The following is a 21860-nucleotide window of genomic DNA, read 5'->3' on the forward strand; positions in this document are numbered from 1 at the left end:
AGTCTGTTGTCCTACTGCTATTACTGTCACGTCTGGAATTTGGAATTCTACTTGGTCTGATTTTTCTTCAACCATGTGGCATGTGCCGTTTAAACTAACATGGTTGACACTCTGTTTTAATTTTATTGGTCGGCTAGTCTGGGTCCAGAGGACCTTGTTTACGCAATCTATTAGGGGTGACAACCTTCTCAGGAGGTCATTCCCTAGTAAACAAGGGGTGCCCTCTGGGGTCACAACTATGACCGGGTGTTTCAACTTGTGTCGCCCGATCTTAATGTCCAAGTCTGCCGTCCCCTCGACGGGAATTTCCTTCCCGTCAAAGTTCTGCAGTTGTCCAGGAAGAGAGGTGAGAGGAATTTGGTAATTCTCTCCCCTTCCTGCATTCAGTTCGTCAAAGGCCCTTCTGGACAGAAGGGTAGCTTGAGATCCCGTGTCCACCAGTGCCGAGATTGTACCCTGCCCCTGTACTTGTACCGGGGCATAATATCTTCCCTCCTTCTCCTCAAGGGGGCACAGATAATGCACATTTTTGGACAACTGGTGGGCTAACTTTCTGGTTTTGGACATCGATAGCGAAGAGATTTGGGCAGAATTCTGTGGAGAGTCTTGGGAATCTGAAAGAAAAAGTTGGCAACTGGAGATCAGAGCCATTGTGGGTTCCCCTGGTTCCGGTTCTGGGCTGCCCCCCCCTTTTTGGAGGCAGTCCCCAGGATGGGTTTGAACCAGGGGATTTTCTTGCTGTTGGTTCTGGGATGAGATGGTGGGCGGCGGTAGCTCAGTCTCCACATCTCCCCAGTCTGGATTTGCATCCCTAGGGACCCATTTTTCTTTGGGGGGAGTTCCCCCCTCTCTGAAGGAGAAGATCCTTTTCCCAGGATCCTCTGAGGATCCCTCTCCCTCAAATTGGAAGATCTGTACCTCCTCCTCAAACTGAGTCTGTTTGGGTCTTTTGTTTCTCCTACCCCCCCTCTGCTCCTTAGGAGGCAGACTTTCAGGGGCAAGAGATTTCGTTTCCGGTTCCTGGGTTTCCAGGGGCTGTTTACAAGTGAGGAAGGAAGCTTCCTCCAAGGCTTTACACCCCCCTTCCCTTTGTGCCTCCTCCCTGGGAACCGGTGAGTTATCGGGGTGCTGCCCCCGTCATTGTTCTGGAGCACCAGGTCCAGAGTTGGGTGCGTTCTGCGCCGGCACGCCCATCTGAGGGTTCTGCTGAGCCCTCAGTATGTGACCCAGATCCCGCGCCATGTTTTGAACCTGGCGCTCTAACTGGGAAACCCGCTCAGGCTGATACGGGGTCCTGTTTTCTCCCCTGGGCTGATCCCGGGAAGGGTAGCTGTCCCTCCTCTGGTAATACCCCGGGTTGGGAAGATTTGGGTACCCCTCCACCCTTGGCCTCCCCTCTCCCGGATTCAGTGGTCTGGGCTCAGGGAATTGGGGAAAGAAGGATGGATGGTTTTGGGGCTGAAAGTCAGGTGGATATCTGGGGAAAAAGTTCTGCCCAGGGTTTGGTAAATTTCTGCCCTCCTGTGGGAAGCTTGGAGGGAAGTTCCCTGGGTTAGGTGCTTGGCTGGATCCCCCCCCTTGGGCTGGAGGAGTCCACACATAACCCAGGATGGGTCGATTTCCCTTGTAACGGGGACTTACATAATCAGGAGAGCGAGGGACCCCATTTGTGGGGCTGCCTCCTTGGCTCCCGGTCTGTGACTGACCCGAGGACCTCCTGGGCCTAGCATTATTAGGTGCAGGTAGGTTTTTAGGCCCCCCCATCTCCAAATCCAAAACGGGGTTGACCTTTACCTCTGCCACCTTGGCAGCAGCAGGGGTGCTGTTGGCTTTGGGGTTTTTCTGGGCATTACTTTTGCTATCTATCGGTTTCTGCACCTCATAGATCCGGGTAGCCTGTTCAATGACCCAATCTAAGGATCTTTTCTCGTGAAAATCCCTCACGAGCTGGGTCATGATGTATTTGGGCAAGGCATGGAAAAACGTATTTATGAACTCTCTACTATCTGTGCGCACCCTTCTTGTGGTCTGTGCAAAAGCACGCTTTAACTCCTGCACAAATTCTTGTGGGGCCTGATCCTCCCCACATTGCAAATTGTAGGCTGCCTTGCGAGCCTCTTGAGGATTTCTGTGAACAGAAAAATGTTTCAGGATGGCCGCCTTATATGTGGACCATCTTAAATGATTTTGGTCCTCCAGCCCCGCAAAGAAACTGGAGTATTCCGGGGAGAATGTCCACTTTACATATTGAATACAGCTTTGGCTGTCCTTCAAATGGAAAGTCTCCATCATTTGTTCAAACAACTCTAAGTGCTCCCAAACAGAATACTTAGCGTTCTTATGGTAAGGCGTGATGACGCTCCTGATCGCCTTAATCTGCTTTAAGGGGTCCTTAAGCAAGGCCCTTTTTGCCTTATTGGCCTTTTTGGTTCGGGTAACCCTTGTCCATTCTTCCTCGGACTCAGAGGCACTGCTCCCAGAGGTTCCCGTCTGTTCTTCCAGGTTTTCCCGGATTCTGCGAGCCTGGGAATGGCTGGCAGAATGTGGGGACCTGGTCTCCTGTGTCCTGCGCAGTTCAGAGGAGTCTTCAGATTCCTCCTTGCTGCCAGGATTTGATGGGTACCCCCTCCACTGACCTAACTGGGCAGAGGTTTTCAGGATGCCCTTAATGGGCCTACTCTCCTGGGGTTCCCCATTGAACTGTACTGTACTTGGGTGCCCATACCCGGATGCCCACCCTTCCATTCCTGAGTGGTACTGGCCTATGAGCCCCATACTCTTAGCTGGATAGTAATCTGCCATCCCTGCGGCCCTGTGCTCATGTGCGCCAGGGGACATGGGGGTGGTAGAGTCCAGGGACTGGGGGAGATGAAGGCCCCTGGTGTTAGGGCTCCTGCGGTTATGGTCAGGAGTCTCTCTTTCCCAGCGGACCTCATCTCTATCCGCCCCTGCTCCCTGTTGCAATGCAAGAGCCTGCATTTGTGCTTTCAGTTCCTCTGTTAAGGCCTTACTCGACTCTATCAGTCTCTCCTGCATCGCTACCTGTTGTTGGAGCCTATCATTGTGTTGACAGAGGGCCTCATTCTCCCTCTGTGCTTCCTGGTTGGTCCTGGAGAACTGGGCCAGTCTTTGCTGCAGGAGGTTTACCTCCTGAGCTGTGTCCCTATTGGCCTGCTCCTTTCTTGCTAGAGCATCCTCCACCCTCCTGGTGTGCTCTAACAAGTTCTGGTGTTCTTTTTGGAGGTCACCCAGTCCCTGGTGTTCCAGGTGATTTTCTTCCATTTTTCTTTTTAAATGGCAGACTTCCTGGCCTAAGGCGTCTCTTTCCTGACTAAGAGCCTGCATTTGTGCCGCCAGGTCGTCCCTCTGCCTTTGAAGGGCACCAGCTTTCTGGTGTTCTTCATCAAACTCTGCCTGGGTATCCAGGTCTTTCAAAATCAGCTTGTTGCTCTCTACCTTCACTCTATCTAGATGACTTTGCAGGGTGGCTACCTGCTCCGTGCATGCCCTGTTAAAGTCTAATTGTTGCTCCAGCTTTTTCTGGCTCTGCAGTAAGGAGTCCAAACTGTCTTGGTGCTCCTTCTGCAGGGCCATAAATCTAGTATCCTGTTCTACCTTTTCCTGTTGCAGCACATCCATATCCTTCTTTATTTTAATGATGTGCTGCCTACTATCATCTTCTGACTCCTGGCTCCTCTGCAGCCTCTGCTCAGAAGAGACCAGGTCAGATTGGGCCTTCTGTAATGCCATCTGTTGCCTATTTGCCAGATTTTGGCTTTCAGCACATCTATCCTGCATGTCTCCCATATATAGGTACAGGTATGCTGCTATCCTGGCAATCTTATTGTGTTCCTCTTTGGCTTTAGGAGCCATATATAGTTCACTCAGGGCCACATGTAAGGGACCCTGATCTCTATATATATCTGACCCTGTTTCAGTGACCTGTTGTGTGATGGCCTGCAACCAGGCATCCTGGCCCTGTTCGGTCCATTCACCTCTCACAAATAGCTTATGCAAGAGGTGCTCTCTGGCTATTTTCATGTCTACTAAGGTCGTCATTCTAGAGATTGGTCTCTGTCCTGACTTACAGAAGTTAGTATTTTATTTTTGCAGAACAGAACTTTTCTTGGAGTGTCCCTTTTGAGGAATGCTTCACAGCGTAATGCAGCGTGGTGATCCGACCGGATGTATGTATCCCGTCAGTTAGCACACTGTCTTAAGCTGCACAAGTGGTAAATCTAACCCAACGTCTCGGCTCGAGCCCCCAATTTGTAAGAGGATTCAATTCAGCACTACAGCTAAGTTAACGCCTAGTCTAGAATACTGAATGAAAACCCTTATTGATATATCTTTATGTCCAGTTCATGCGTTCTGGATGACTACCCCTATATAATACCCCTCTCTTGGGATCCCCCTGACCCCACTGAGCCAAGAAGTAGTTCTGTTTTGCAAGTTAAAAGGTTTATTTGATAATTTAAACAATAGATATTATATCACGCTTTATAATAATTAATAATTGAATATCACACTTAATCTAATATGATAAAGATCAACAACAGAGAATCTGGCACTAGCACACTTCTTATAATCACTAATGAGTTGACATGAAATGGATAAGGTAGCACACTGGTAAATAGGAACAAAAGTATAATGTGGTAGAGGATGCTTTATGTAAGCTCAGGTGGATGCAATATTCAATGAATGCAGTACAGAAAATACTCAATATGATTTCAACCAAACAATGTAATCACTTTTCTCTGGCAATCCCCTCCCCCCTTGATGCAAGGTAAGGAAATGGAAGGAAAACACACAGTTCTCAGAAATGCAATCAATGTAAATCAGTTCACCCCAGCAAGCTTACACTACAGAAAACAGATAGGAGTTTTGAAAACACGGGCAAAATGCTTTGATATGTGCTAGCAATGGATGAGAAATATGCTGGAAATGCTTTTAATTCCCTTTCAGAGGTTCAGGGTGAGTGGTATCTAGTTAATATTAGTCCAGGCTCACACTAGCAATGAGGCAGGGAAAGTTAGCAGGTTAAACGAATTTCTGGCAAATGGAAGGCAAGCAGCAGCTGATTTTACATGTGGAGAAATTTGCAAATCGCGGCAAAATTCGCGGATGCGCCGAGCGCTATTACAGAGGAACCACAAGGACTATCTCTATCGTTTTGGGGTCCTAGGAAAGCCTAGGATCTCAGCTTCAAAATGAAAGTTACTGCAAGTCTCTAGCACAAACGGTTGCGGAGATATGAGCGATTTTGTGAAGGTCGTTTTTCAGATTTGAAATTTTAAACGCACACTTTTTCAGCTTTAAAAATGATGGCAGGATAACACAATTGCTAAGCTGCAGTTCTACTTAGATTAAATAGATTGAATTATATTATTTTAACTAAGAGATTGGTTCTGCACAGTTTTCTAGGTACTCACACTATATTCTTGAGTGAAATGGGCCTCATCACGGATCTGGTCAGGGTTTTAGACTGGCCTCTGGTCTCTGCACTTCACAGTGATCTGGGTCAGCTCTCTCTGGTTCTCTGGTCTGGGTCTCTAGTTCTGGATAGATTGAAGTCTCTAGTTTGGCTCTCTGGAGGTTTGATGGAGGTAAAGTATGGATCTCTGGATGTTGTATGTTCCGGCAGAGTGCGTTGCAGCAAATGGAATTGAAGGTCCCTATCTGTCCTGTCTGTCTGCTTTTATGTGTTTAGAATGTGGGTGTGTTCTAGCATCACTGACCCTACCTCTCTCTCAGCTTCTAATTGGTCAAACTTCCATTTATCATTTGATTGGGGAATGAACTGTGAGTCAGAGGGATGTCATTTTATGGCTTGCAGATAGGACACTCCTCTGTCAGATTGCACACATTCTATATTTGATAATAAAAGACATATTTCACAGTTACACAGTTGCTTGAAATTACATATACATGGTGTGGCTGAATTTAGCCATGTCTCTGTCCAAATCTGCTGTTTCTAAGAGCTTGCATTCAGAAATGGCACATAATTGACTTTTTAACTGATTTTTCAATTTCTGACATTGACCCAACTTTACATACATGTGCGCAGGGAGTAGGGACATTAACTGATGAAGTTTCAGATTTTTAACATGCACAAATTTAGAGTAATATCCACATTTCCGCTGACACCCCCCTGTACATACCACCGGTTCTAAAAACCTCTTAAACTGTGGGCAGAAAAATCACAAGAATTATGGTATCATTTATAAAATTTTCACATGTCCGCTCTATGAGTTATTAATCTTTTTCTAAACAATATTCTGGCTACAAAGGGGTGTGGTTTTCTCTCAGCACAAGGTAGAAATACTGGTTAATCAAGTTCTGCCAAGCCAGCTTGCTCTCACAGGCAGTGCCCCTCCCAGCTCCTGTCAAGAGGAAGCTACATTTTACGACTGCGTTAATAAAAACCTTTGCCTGAGTGAAGAGGGCTTTGTTCACTCTCCTGCAGAGCACAGGTAATTCAATTATCAGATAGATGGCATATCCTTAGTGTGGGCAGCAAAAGGAAGGTTGGCCTGGGAACACAGTGGTGACTCAAGTTTCACTCCTGATGGGGGTAGCTGCCAAGCAAAATCAAGTTCCTTAAGCCAGACCTTCAGCTAACTGGCAGGTTTTTTTGTTGCTTTTTAACTTAACTTGCAATTTTACACATGCAGCTAGGATGCTGAGTCTAAGTGCAAAACTATGACATTTCAACAGTTACAAAGGCATGTGATACCAAACATAGGTCACTCATTTAATCTAAACATTTTCGATTTTAGTGTCTTTAAATCCAGTGCAACTTAAACTGCTGCAATCCACAGCTCAGCCAGTCTTGTTATAAACCTTGTCTTATGATCTTCATTTCCCAGATTTTGTAGGCACACAAAACTCCATTCTGCCAAATGTCTGCTGGTGTTCAGCAAATATTTTGCACATATTGCAATGTTTGAAATAGGCACTTTGGCTTGCCTTCAGAGAAACACAGGGTGGTTTTAAACTGCCGGCTTTTGGATAGTGGTGAGTACTGGTACTGCACCCATTTTTGGGATTTAAGAAAATGAATTCCCCACAATTCTAGGTTGCATTTGGCAATCAGCATTGCCATTCCCAATGGTTTCAGACTACTGTGCGGGTAGTCCAATGGTGGTTTTAAAGCGCTTTGAAGCTAACCGGCGCTACTGTTTTTCCTTTGGCAACCCATTTCCCTCATGGCAACCCGGCCTTTCATTCCCGCACTGGTGGGTGGCAAGTGAGGCAACCATTTTAGTGTGCGCACAAACTGCGCAGCTTTCCTGGATTTCGGCGCACATGTGGGTTTTCCGCCATCTTGAATTTTCTAAGCCTACAGCACCAAATGTGGTGGCATGATAGCTTAAACGTGGGTCAGGACACCCAACAAACCCCTTACCGCCTGAGTTGTAATGAGGCCCTATATCTTCTCTGTAGTCACGGTCATCTCGGTAACTTTTTCTAATTTTAACTTCATCCTGGTATATTTTGCAGGATATCATACATTTTCTCATAATTCTTAAGTTTAGTCTCCTCATTAGCTTTCGTCTCACTTATTTCCTTTTTGATGGCCTATATCCCTTCTATTGATCTCTTATGTTCTCTTGTATCTTTTCCTCATTTTTGTACTACCCTTCTTTACTATATATGGTCGAAACGCCAGAACGTCGGTCTGTGATCCGCCAGAAAACATTGAAATGCCCACAGTACAGAATCTGCATTCCAGTATCATGAAAGCAGCCAAAGAAGCCAGCAGTAACCTACAGCAAGCCAAAGAAACACAGAAAAGAAACGCTGATCGCCATCGATGAAACATTATCAAGTGGGAGACTCGGTCTGGCTGGCAACTAGACACATTGCTTTAAAGGGTCCTAAAAAGTTTCAGCCTAGCTACATCGGCCCATATACTATTGAAAAAGTAATTAATCCAGCAGCCATGAGACTGGCATTACCTCAACATATCTGTATACATCCCGTATTTCACGTGTCACTATTAAAACCAGCACACCCAGGAACCCGAACTTCCACAGACCCCCCCACCCATACAAGTGTGTGAAGAAGCACCAGAATATGAAGTAAAGAACATATTAGATTGCAAACTAGTACCAAAAACCCTGTATTATTTGATTGACTTGAAGGGGTACGTATACCAGGAAAGATCATGGGAACTCAGGACATATGTGCATGCCCCCCGATTGGTGCGAAAATTCCATCGGGACCATCCTGAGAAACCAAAGCCCTCATACACACCATTGGGAGGGGTCTTGAGGGGGAAGACTGTCATGGGTATCAGGCAGGTAGTTGGGGCAAGCGGGGTGGCCTGGCATAGGCATACAAAGAACCCATAGCAGATCCTTCCTTTACTTCCTTCCTAGTGTTTGTAGTAACTTCCTGGTTACCACTTCCTGTTGCCAAACAGGAAGTGCATAATAATCCATGAGCTCTCTAGTGTTTGGGTGTGGCTGGCTATATAAGCCACACCCACGATTCTTCCAGTGCTTCGTGTTGCTTACTGTGAGCTGCATCAGCAACACACTTGCCATGCTCTGGATCAGCCAGCTTCTGCTTACCTGCTCCGGATCATCCTGCTTCAGCTTTCCTGCTCCGGATCATCCTGCTTCAGCTTACCTGCTCCGGATCATCCTACTTCTGTTTACCTGCTTCGGATGCTCCCTCTTTTGCTTACCTGCTCTGGATCATTCTGCTTCTGCTTACAGGTACTCCATGCTTTCTTCACGCCGTGGCTATCTCCAGTCAAGAGGGGACTTCATCACCAGCACCTGTAAGAACAAAGAGGAACAGCGTTAGCACGCGCACTTCAATAATGCTGCACATGCTCACCGAATCTTCCTGCAACGCTGGTAACCAGGTCAGTTGTACGAGCGCACAAACCCCTGCAAAAGAAAGAAGAGACATTAGTCATTGAGCTCGCCCTAATAACGTGGGGTCTACTGCACTGCGCTCCCTCTCATAACGCAATACATACTTACCAAAGTCTCTGTGAAAACTTACCAGACCACCAAGTCTCCGGTAGCACTGAATCCGGACTCGAGGTGCTAATATCACATAATCCACTCCTGCAAGGGAAGAAAAAGGAGATACATTACCAGGCGTGCTCGAATTTAAGACGCTGCGCTTACCTACCAGCAGCTGACCTCTGCACGGAGCGATACTCACCGACAAAATACCTTGGCAAACAAAGACAATATGGACAATTCAGGACACTAAACATTCTCCGCGCAACGTTCACTTGTGGAAAAGACTTTCTAGCTAGTGAAGAAAGTGGTGCCTTGAACACTCGGCCTCGCTGTGAAGGCATATAACACTGTGTGGCATCTGAACTCAGCCATCAGACATTGGCATCATTCATACAAGCGAACTGCGCCCCTGCAAATGCAGGATGGAGTGCCCACCTTACTAAAGATCAAGGTAAATCCTTAGGGGACATCACAGCACACCTTAACGTGAAGGGAAGGGCCCAGGGGAATCCGGTGAATTCCGGTCTGAGTGTATTTGACAGGAATCCCTCCGGGTGAAAACAGGGGAAGTGAGAACTCGGGGGTCAATGGAGGTCATCCACCGCTGCTGCAGAGACACAGGTGAGTGTGACAATGACCAATGATTTAAATGTCTTCTCCTGGGGCACACAGCTACCCATGGTAAGTCACCACCATACCTATCCTTCTCTATCCAACGCTACAAGCTTTTTCATAATCTCTGCTCTGCCTCTTCGACTACCCTTTTGGTACCTCGTCCTCCTTGTGATCCTCTTGCTTCTGTTCTTTCTCTCTTCTTGCTCCAATTGCCGGAAATTCTTTTCCCCTAACATCCAAGAAACAGTCCACACCGATTTGTTCAAAATCAAACTAAAGGCCTCCCTCCTCGCCTCAGAGTTACTCTGTTATCCTACCTCTCTTCTGCCTTCTAGCTCACATTTTTTCTCGCCTCTAACCTGCGTCTATCTCTCACTTTCCTTGACTCCAATCTAGCATCCATCATGGTTGTATTCCTAACACAGCTGGCAGTACTGCCTACCTGCACTTAAAAATGTCTTATTTTGATTGTCCTTAATCTTTATAAGTCCGCGCATGTATTGTCTCCGGTGACTGTTCTATTTACTCCCCTCCACAACCTGGTCAGATTGTCTATTGAACTCACCACAGTGTAAGAAACTCACTGCTTCTCTGATTTCATATCTGTTGTGCATTCTTTTGTGATCAAAGGAGCATTGTTCCTTGCTGTAAATAATTATAAATACATATAAAAATAAACATACATAAGGAGCAAGTATATTTAAGGACTATGCAGCCTCTCATCTTCCACATGTGCCAAGCCCCCTGCTTTCACATGCCTCCCTGCAACCAGCAGCACTTACCTGCAGCAAATGAGTGCAGAGGAGTGTGTACAGTAGCCTCATATGTGCAGGCACAGATTCTTACTGCACTCACTCATGCCAATCCTCTCTGATGGCCTCTTTTTGTGTGTGGTGGTGGTGGCAGGGCATAGTAGATAGGGTTTAGGCAGACAGTGCACTGTTAATAGATCTACGCATGCAAACGTGCTCACTCGTTAAAAGAAGCTGTGGGTTGTTACATTGCCCAATGCAGTTGCCACTCTGGTTTCTGTGTGCACTGACTGCCTGCTAGTCATTAGCAGGGTCTTGTGTATGGGCTGTGGGATGGTCCACACAATGCAGGGTAAAGCATCACAGATAGATGGTAAGTGATCCTTAGGTCAATTATTAATAATTTAATGTCACCTCACTAGCTTATTGATTGCACTCCCCTGAGTTTAAGGGATCCTTTTTTAATTATCAAATTACATATTTCCTTCAATATATGTTTCTTTAGTTTAATGAGTGATATTTATGTTTAATGTTGCACCAGCATTTAAACATAAGATTACACACATTACGTTTTTGCTTGGCTCAGTATTGTAAATTTCCATCAACATTCACATATTCACATACAGCATACATATCGTGGCTGTGCAGCCTTCACTAGATTAACATGCACAAGACAACCCCTGAGCAATATGTTTCAGCAGTTATCACAGAAAGGATTCTGAGAAATTTGACCATCCGCACGGTGGGTGTGTGCTCGCCTGGGCTTTTCTGAAGTTTTAATTAAATGGAATGATGGTAGACCAACCTCAGGAAAATAAATAATTGAAAACACATTTTCCTATGCTCACACCACGACAAACCCATAGACCCGTGTACTCTGGGTGGACACAATCTGCAGACACAGATATGACAGCCAGGAGTATGCCATGTCACCTCCAGAAAGGAGGAGGGCCAACATTCCCCCTGCCATGGCCAGCCTCATTAACTAACAAAGGTGCCATGGATCTGCACTGATCTTTTGTAGGGGAACTGCAGCGTGTGGCAGTGAGTATCATACTAATTGAGTATACTTCAAACAGGCCCACATGGGGCCTGGTTGCAGAGGTTAACAAAGGAGACCGGAATCCCGAACAACCTTTCATATGTAACTGTGTCAACCTGAAGCCAGCTCCCGCCCTCAGTATTATTGACAGTGAGCTGTCATGTCTGGAACTGAGTGTTTATAGTAGTCTACCCCAGTGAGGTGACCCGGTTCATAAGGTATGAGAATGTGGTTTTCAGGAGCCAGAGCGTCTGGTCTTGCAGCATCTTCAAGGGAGACCTTGTGCTTTAATCAGGAACCACAGAGAGATCCATTAACCAGAGAGACTCTTTGATCAACATCAGACAGGAAGATGGGTAGGACTAGGTATCACATATGTCCACCCCTTTACCTTTCCTGTTGCAAAGCACAGCACTCTGGATATGACCTCATGCATACAGGAGATTGTTGGTAGAGACCCTTGGATTGGTTCATTAAGGTAGGCCTAGCCTACACCAATCACTATGGCCCACTTGGCTTTAAAAGAGGCCGTCGTTTGGCAGATCATCTGAAGACTTTGCAAGGAGTAGCAAGAAGAGCTCATCATTGGACCCTGGCTGAAGGTACAGTTTGCCTTTCATGATCTCCCAGTGAAGTAAGGCCAGGACCTCCAAAGAGGAAAGCAACATCCCTCCCCTAATCATCTCCCGCAGAGCAGAGGGCAAAGAAGACCTCAGAGAACCCTCTGGCTGCTCCACATCCGGTACCCAGCCAACACACAGCAGGCCCTTCTAGACTCCACAGCAAGTTTCCTACGTAGAAAGCGCCAGAAGGTCTCTGAACCTACAACAAAGGACAAGGCAGCTGCCTGCAACATATGCCACAGCTTTGGGCCGTCTGCCTTAAAGGATGACACAAGCCCATTGAAGAAACTGGGAGACGTGCCTCGATGAGCATCTACCGACGTCCACCTTAAAGGAAATTTTCGAACCACTTGAGTTCTTCGAGCTGTAACCGACTGCAACACTGACCGTTGCCAAACCGCAGTCACTTAAAGACCTCAGAGAAGTCTCGATCAGTGGATTAGAACTGCCAACCAGCACTGAGACAACAATTCCTGAACCAGAGCCGCGGTGTAACTCAGCCTGCAGCTGTCCATCCAGCTTTGCTCGCCGAACCATCTTGCTGCCTGATACCCGCAGCTGACGCCTGTCTTGAAATCGATCACAGATGCCTGCAAAGCACCCTGGAGCCGACTCACTTCTGTTGAGCACCAAGAACATCTACAGCCAAGGGTACATTGTGGTTCTGCCCCATGGTGCTTGCCAGAAGACCCCAAGCTACATTTTTGAGACCCATTGATCCCTTTGTGCTGAAGCCAAGAAACTTTAAACTGTTGTGATTATTAACCATACCGACTACCCTCCTGTCAGTATCCAGAGTGCATCCCTTTTCCCTCTTTGAAACTGTATGTCCTCTTCATTTCTTTACAAAGTATGTTGTATTTTGTGGTGTTGCTAGAACTGTCTGTTGTGAGACAAAAAAAGTAAACAATGTTGATACAACCTTGACTGGACAGTCCCTTTTATCGTTGGGTAATAATTGTATTTTCGCTGTGTTGCAACTAACCAAAGATGCACGGCCTTTCCGAGATAATGCTGCAGTTGCGACCATGTTACCAAAATTCGACAAGGAGGTCTATAATGTGTTATTCCAATCTGTTCGGTTCCCTTCTGGTGTATTAGTGGGGTGGGGCAGATTGATGGTTTAGAAACCCATATTCACCCCAGGACCACCGGTACTCGGAAGTTAATTTGTCAGAAAATTACCTGGTTGTTTTTCATTTAGACACTATGGGCTTGAGTTACAAATGTTTTCAATGGGAAATTGCTGCAGTGCAAGCCGAAGCATCATCACGAAGTAGCACTTCTTCCACTCCTGAGTGACAGGGGAAATAGTGACTCCTGAACAGTGGTTTGCAGAATGACACCCCGATTGAGGAAGGGCTTCCTGCAGGTTCTGGTGCTCTGATTTGCCAACATATTTCACGGCAGCAGGGGGGAAACCTGCATTTTGGCACCTGCTGCTGACTGGCTCCTTAGCCAGCCGTAGCTTGGTTGTTCTGCAGCTTGCATTCTTTCAGCCGAGGCCCTGCGTGTTTAGTGAAATCACATGCTTTTGAAATGCAAACATGGAACATCTGCATCATTTGATCGAAGAAAAGAAATACGAACTGTGAATAATCACTGCAGTAAAACACTTTGGCAAACTTGCGTTCTACCTAGCACACTGGTTTTGTACTAGGATAGTTGCCAGTGCCAAAGGGGTGGTTGAAGATCTACTGTAGCGGCAGGCAGCATGACCAGTGCTCACAAAAATCCACATGAACCAAGCAACATTGGCAACAGCACACTCAACATTCACTCATAAAGAACATTGTGAGAAAGTGAAAGCCTTAATTAAATGTTCAGAAGGCAGACGGAGCCTACATACACATGATCAAGTGGTTCAAAATAAGAGAATAAAGAATGGAAGAATACTTGAACATGATAAGGTTAATGCTCATCTGCTTATTATTTGTTGTTTGTTCCATTTCAAAGCATCTGTGCAATCCAAGCAAAAACACGTGAAACATTGCGAGACTTTAACCTACCGCGAGATCTTGCAGTGTTTAAAACACTACTGCTCTAATCGTGGGTCTTTCAACTTGAATCTGACGAGATGCCAATGCACTCCCATGAAAAAAAAACAGCATCTGCATCCTCAAGAATAACTATTTTGTAATTGTGGTATGTACTGTCTTGTCATTGGCCTCTGTGGCACACGTGATCGAGAAGACGCCGAGACTGGTGATGTGACCGCCTTTGATGTGGGAGGGACCATGGGGCAATTTAGTTTTACCGCCAAATCCCGTGTGGTGTGTTTATTGCAACCTTGTGTCCTGCGCCAGCTTGTGTGTGGCCCTCTGAGCGGGGACAAATATACGGTATTTCATTTTGCAAAAGAACTTTGGTACTTTGATCCAGATTCCAGTGACAAAACATTTTAAGTAATCAGGACTTGGACTAGTTTAGCCCGGTGGATTTGCCCTACAAACCTATGTGAGCAAGTTTTATCCGCCAATACGGCCAGCTTCTTGATTATTTTACAGTACATATGGTCGTTTACAGCAACCTAGCTATTCGAAACATGCTTTAAACAGCACTGTTTGCCACTAATCTTTCAGAAAATGCAACCCGAGGAGATATTAACCATAAAATCAGTGACATAAAATCATGAATTAACTTGTACAGGTGGGCCCAGTTTTATTTTGGTGCTCGAGTTCGCTTGTGTCCAAGTATGACCCTGGACTTTTGCACTTTGAAAAGTGGCACAGCATTCAATTAGCAAACAGGACATTGCACGTTTGGGAATTCTTGGAAGGACATTGCACTTTTGGGAATTCTTGGCAGGACATTGTGCTTTTGGGAATACATGCTGATTAAGGTTAAGACTAACGGCTCTACTATTGAAACAGCATCATTTTGGGAGGAATTAGTTCAAAGCCTAATAACCAAAGATAAAAGGAGCATTGTGTAATGCTAACACCCCAGCAAGTAACATCACTATCCGAATATAAAAGCCTACATTTACCAGCAAAAGCTTGGAACATAAATCAGAAATAACTGCTTGTGAAAATGTAACCATGCACATATGCTTGGTCAGGGAAAGCAGTAGCAGTAGGGGCAGTTAAGATCTTGGGAAAGACCTCAAGAAGTGCAGTTTTAACATCAGGGATATTTGTAGATGGATATGGAGAGTTAGGAGTAAGAGGCATGTCGAATGGCTTAATTTCATTCCCAAAGACAATTGGCAGATTACAGGCAAAATCGTCATCCGCTGATCTACCAATTTTACCTGAGGAGCGGAAATGACATTGTGTGCCCGTTTCCCACCAACATTTGATTCTTTAAACTTTTGTTTTTAGAAAAATTAAATTTCGGGTGTTTTGGCCTTTAAGTTTAATTTTTCCTGAACCTTCGTTTGTTTTTGTGTTTGCACAAAATAAATGTTGGGATAAAACGAAATTTCCCCACAAAAAGACCACCGCCAAAAGATGTATTGTATTGTATTTGTATTGTATTTTGCATTTATATAGCGCCTTATATACCATTGGTATGGTCTGAAGGCGCTGGTAGGTTGAACGCCCTTGGGAACCGAGGTTCGAGTCAGTAGAGAGGGTGAAGAGAGACAAAAGGTGCGTGTGCGCACAGAGTATGTGTGCAGCTGGTGCGGGGTTATTGTGGTAGCTGCTTCTTAGCGGTAGGTGTGGTGGTTGAGAGGTCAGGAGAATGTGTACGCTCTGGCAGAATTAATCCAGCTCGAGAGTGGCTGCGTTAGGCCTGAGGAGAAACGCCTGGCTGGGGGTGTTAAACCAGCGGTGGTTACTTAGAGTGATGGGGAGTGAGCGGGAGATGTTGATATGAGAACAGTTATACCGAATGGTGTCATAGTATCCCTGTGTTCTATTTGAGTGATGGTGTAAAGAGGAGAGTAGGCGTGAGGTGTGGTATGATATATGTTCATTCGAATGTTCCCGCATATCAATGCATATTATGTACGTTCCTCACACTCAGCTATTCCCTACACTCAGCCAATTCCTACATTCCGCCATTCCCCACACTCAGCCATTCCCACATACTCAGCTATTCCCTACACTCAGCTGAAAGGTGGCAGAAAGGGGGAAAGCGCCTAGCCAGCAGAATAGAAATGTTGAGAATTTCGCCAATTCAGTTTTGCTGGCAGTAATTTCACCCACTCCTACAAAGAAGTACAAGAAGTGGGATAGTCCACCTTCTTAGGTAAGAAAATTAGAAGTATGAGGCATACCATTTAACTTCCTTACATACAAGTACAAGAAGTGGAGTAGCCCTATGTTTTAGGTTGGGTAATTAGGGATATGAGCAGGACTATTTAACTTCCTTACATACAAGTACAAGCAGTGGAGTAGAGTTCAACTTCCTACGTAGGGAATGTTAGGATTAGGAGGCGCAGCATTTACCTTCCTTACATACAAGTGCAAGAAGTGGAGTAGTTCAATTTCTTGGCGCATAAAGCAACATATTCCCGAAACAACAGACCACCGTACAGCAGCACAGAGGAGTCACTGCCAGGTATGATAACAGAGAAGGAACATACGGTTAAAGTAGCAATTGTGTCAAGTGTGATGTTAACTCAGTGTTTTTGTGTCTCTTGTGTCTCACCAGGTGCCTGATCCATTTTGGTGGTCTTTCCTTTCTTATTTTAATTCCTCGCCCTTTTCCACAGGATTCAGTAGTCCTTACTGTGGTTTACACAGTCCGTGGAGTACTCACAGTCCAGAGGTAACCGTGGGGCATGCTGCTTCTACGGGGGACATTGGAGAACCGGTCGTTTGTGAGCAACACATTTATTTTTCGGAATGTTATTTGGCAAATGTTTATGTTTTGGCTTGTATGTGTCACCTAGAAGATCAAACATGAATGGCATGTAACGTGGTCAATGGAAAATGTGTAATAATACACATTTGCCTTAGTGAGGTGTCAATAGTCACTGCTTGTGTATGTTTCTTCCACTGTGATTGGCTGAACAATGAACATTCTCTACGGATGTCTAAATTGCGATTGGTTGCATTTGTTGTCAGTCTAATGGAAAGAGTCCCAGATATGTGAGTCTTCACAGACCAGATATTTTTCAGATGTTTTTCTCTACCTTTTTAGGTGTGTGCCTGCTTTGTGTTAGGTACTGTAATAATCGTTACAATTGTAAAGGTGTGAACATCTTTGCTGTACTTTAATCCTGGAATGAGCTTTGTTGGTGTATTTGAGGGTGAGCTTGCCATATGACTTCCAAAACCTGTTGAGTGTGCCAAAGCTTGTTGCGGGATAGGGTGGGGGAAAAGGTAATTGGCATTGGGTAGCCCCAGCTGCTGTTACATTCCCCATGCCCATTTATGCCGAGGTGGTCAGGCACCAGCATTGAAGACTGTGATTTGTGGGCAAACACAGTCAGCAGTAGGCTCACCCCACCACAAAGCAATACCAGAGTTAAAGATTAATTCTTAACCTTCCAGCCATCACCCCTTTTGTTTTGCTATATTTTAGGAACAGACATTCGGTGTGCTGATCTGAAACTAACAGCATCTCTTTCATCTGATAAAGCAATAGAATGATCTTAGTACAGGTTTGTCTTCTGCACATCCAAGCCTTTGTTAAATCCACACAATTATCAGATGTTTCCGTACAGATCAGAATGTTTGAATGTAAATGGCCATGTATCAGTGTTGTCTTATTAAACTGATAGGGAAACAAGCTGGCTTTTCATTCTCGGAAACACAATACATCACTCACCTATTTCTTTAGCTCTGAAATCTCTTCATTGGCTCCCAGTTGCGGCATGGATCAAGTTCAAGACCCTCTGCATCGTCCACAAGGCATTCTGGGACCGGACTGCCTCCAACTCTCTCTTCCTAAACATCTCCCCTCTCTATCTCTCCGCTCATCCACTTTCAACTCTTTGAGGGACAGTCGCTTTTCCAAGCAGAGAGTTGGGAGAAAATCTCTATCCTCAGCTGGGACCTCCCTCTGGAACAGCATGCCTGCCTCTCTCAAACTTGAGCAGAACCATCTCTGGGTCCGGAAGCAACTCAAGACCTTCCTGTTCGCTTCCACTTTCTCTGTTCCTCTCCCCTGCTGATTCCCGACTGCTCCACACACTGGCCACGTGGCTACCCTCTGAACTAGGGCCCAGGTTCCTGCATGTCTAGTTGCACCTTGCACTGCCTCCCAGCTCCCCTAGCACATGTGGTCTCTATCTGCAGCCCTACAGTCCCTTTTCTCTGCATTTATGAACAACCCGATGGCTGCACTTCTTGAGTTACCTGCCCTTCTCCCTCCTCCCTACCCCACTCCTGGCACTTCTCCCTTCCACTTCCCTGAACTTGCGCGATCTGAATGACACAGGGCCTAGTAAGATCGTTGTTTTGTCCTCCTATGTTTCCCCCTCCTTGCCTTGTTGCGCCTAGAAACACTTGAGTACAGCGCATTATAAATGCCATATCATATCATGCATTGGGAACATAAGGAGTTGGAGTTTTGCATTTTTTTATGTGCACAAGACCAAATCAGGGAAAAATACATTTGTGACTGTTGACCACCTTTGAGAAATACCTGCCCTCCATATAAACAGCTGCCCCAACACATCCGTTTTAAGCAGTGAGGAAAGATATGAAAACATAAAAGGATATTAAGGGCCACACAGAACCTGCTGCCCCCAGGCCCTTTCTTCCGTAGGGTGGGGCTCCATCCGTTATTTTCAAATGGTCCCTTGCTCGCATTCAGCCAGCTCTGTTTACACAAGCACAGTGACTGACCCCGGGCAAAATGCAAGTGTAAAATTGCATAGTGCAAAGATTTTACATTGCAGACCCAGAGAGCATTGTGTTGAACAGCTTTACCCTTGCTGAAGAGAGGAAGTCACAGAAGATCATGCCAAACTGGCATGTGTAAAGGGAAACTGAAACCCTAATATCGGTTTCACGAGTTATGCCCCTTGACTATTCACATTTCATCACTTAACATTTACACCATAAGGTGAAAATGTTTTGGTGCTCAAAAATGAAACCTACATGTTACAGGGCGATCATGTTTCTTCGGGGCTCATATGTAATGTGTAGAGACGTACCAATGGAATCCGGGCCAAAAACAGTTGCAATTGCAGTAATCTGTAGTACACTGCCTGCCGAGTATGGCCAGCGTAGTGGTGAAGTTACGCTTCTGTGCCACTATAGTTAGCGGGCTTGTTTCTCAAAGGCCTCTGCCCTCCCCGGCGTTGGCGAGGTCATGCACTTGGCATCAGCCTGGAGCTTGTGCCGCTGCCAGTCAGGAAAGCTCGCGGCACATTCTTATCAGGGCAAGCATGCAAATGTTGACTCATAGTGCGCTGTTCTTTTCTGTTAGCATGCTGTTTTCACTGTTTCTGTGAAGCGTTGAAAGGGAGGCTTGCCTCTAATCAGTGCCTTGCTGAGTACATAAACAAAGGCCGAAACGCAAACAGTCTACCGCATGTTGTCATTGCATTAATGCCAGAAACTTGGAGTGCACCCCGAGGATTTCCCTTAAAGATGAAACGAGTGAAAACAGTTTTCTTAGTTTTAGGATGATGACCACTTCTCATCCCATCTTTCCAAATCTAGTTCATACGCTGACCATTGCAGTTGAAATTCACCTTTCATATTTCATACAATAAGGCCCTAATTACAGTGTCCGTCGACATTATTGAGGATACGACTAGTGGTAATTACCAATGATGCCAGTGGTATTACCAAAAAATCCACCCAATTGCAGTATTACCACCACAACAGGGGTTAAAGGTAGCGGTATTGCTAGAATACTGCTGCTGATGCTGTTGCAGAATACCACTTCCTTTCTTTTATTTCCTAGCGATGCCCCATCATTTTGATGGTGGAAATTAATAGTGCACAGTAGTATTTTTTTGAACCATTTGTTTTGAAATCCATTGTTTTCCAAACACAGCTGCTCTTAAAGAAGAACGCTCATAATAGCTCAATTTCTTTGAACAGATGTAGAAAATCCCAAATTACACCCTTTTCCTTTTGTGAACCATTTTTTCAATGCCCAGAAGTGTCATTCCTGAACATGTTATGCATTACCTGGGAAAGGTGGTGTGGGTGTGAGCATCAGAGAGAGGTGCCCACTTGTTGTCCCCAGGCCTATTTCCCATATGAGGATGTGGACTCTATTTTGAGTGGAAGCGCTTGTGTCTCTCTTCTGTATGGGAAAACACTTTTAAAACGTTGATGGGATTTTATAATTTGAATGTGTGCCTACATCTCTAGGGTGCAGTTAAAACAGAACCTGGTACTTGGTCATAGGTCATAGGGTGGCATTTCCAATTGGCAGTATTGCTTTGGAATAGCACCACCTCCTAACCTGCAAAGGGGAGAGAGCTAGAACAGGCAGTATTTTGCAAATATGGTCTGCTTTACCTTTACCCCCAAACCTGCTATCAGGTGCTAATAGACACACAGCTTTCAAACTGAGAAACAAGTATTGTGTAGGTTTTTCTCATCTGATCAAATTCAGGTTAAATTTAAAGAGCACATACAAATCTGGTGGTCGAAGTGAGCGGGAACGGTCGGGAGCAGAGTTCCATATCTTTTCTTTTTAACTGTTAACAGTTCCACTACTTTTTGCACCCATTTTCACCATTTCGGAACTGTTCTTTGTGAAGTTAAAATACACTTCTCCCCTTTACGAACCAATAGCAGTTACAACTAAAGTGAAATCTGTTTCAACTAAATTGGCTGTCAACCAGCATGGCTGCAACCCTGGAAAGATGCGTGGTACGTACCTCCCCTCCTGCCTATACTGCCCCCCATTGGGTCACAATTCCACTACTGTTGTTGGTATACTTCTACCAGTGTACAAATCCAGTTAATTCGGAATGCTTTTTCTCAATAGATACAGGGCGCCAAGAAATCCGAATGCACAGATGTGCTCAGTAGCGCATTTGCTTCTACCTCTGTAAATGTGATTTCTTCAAAGACTGCCCTTTCAAAAAGGAAACCACACTTCTGACGAGTGCAACATGTGAGAGGAATCTTATCTTCCAAGTTTGGTCTCCCGGGGCACCTACAGTAATTGTAATTGGTTATTTATAACGTGCTTAATACCCAGAGGCCAGAGTTTTCTAAGTGGACCTGAGGATCGAACCTGGGTTGCTCAGCGTTGTCTTGCTTCCAAGACAAGGTGTTGCCCCTGAGCTATCCTCCCTAGACAGGCCCTCCTAAAAGGGCCTGTGTACTGAATGATATCACTAAACCCCACGAAACAACAAACAAATGTACGTATTGAAATCCTTATTTTTGCTTGTAGGAGATGACGCAGGCATAAAAGAGGACTAGAAGACTGGAATTGCACATTTTCATTAACTATCCGCTTCAAAGAGAGTCCCAAAAAGGTGTGGACTTTTGCGGGAATGTTGTGTCGCTCTTCAGCAGCCAGGAGAAGCCTTTGCTCTCCACTCTGATAGTTCCATTTAGGCTAGGACTCACTACTTGGGTACATTGAATGGACTTACCTGTACTGTATTGTGATCCACACAAAGCGATAACGCTTTCTGAGTTCTATTTATTGTGAACTTAGAACGGTTCTGAGTCACAAGGATAGGAAACACTAACTGCATCCCAAATGTGATCGAGCTGGCTCTCCTGTTGGTGGTGCTATGGCGGTTATAATTGTCAGGATCCACAAGATTCTTAAAGGTAACTTTGCAAAAAACAGTGTATTTGCATTATGGAGAGAGTGATTTTAACTCCCTGTACAATAACGTCAAAGTAGTGTTTGCATTTGCACAGAATCTAAAAGCATTTAACTTCTTTGCAAATGCAAAGACTGGTTGTGTCCATTATGCCCTGCACAGACCCTTCTATGGCTAAAGGGAGGT

The sequence above is a fragment of the Ambystoma mexicanum genome, chromosome 4q (assembly GCF_040938575.1).
Source record: "Ambystoma mexicanum isolate Mex_15411 chromosome 4q, UKY_AmexF1_1, whole genome shotgun sequence".
In the NCBI taxonomy this organism is placed as follows: domain Eukaryota; kingdom Metazoa; phylum Chordata; class Amphibia; order Caudata; family Ambystomatidae; genus Ambystoma; species Ambystoma mexicanum.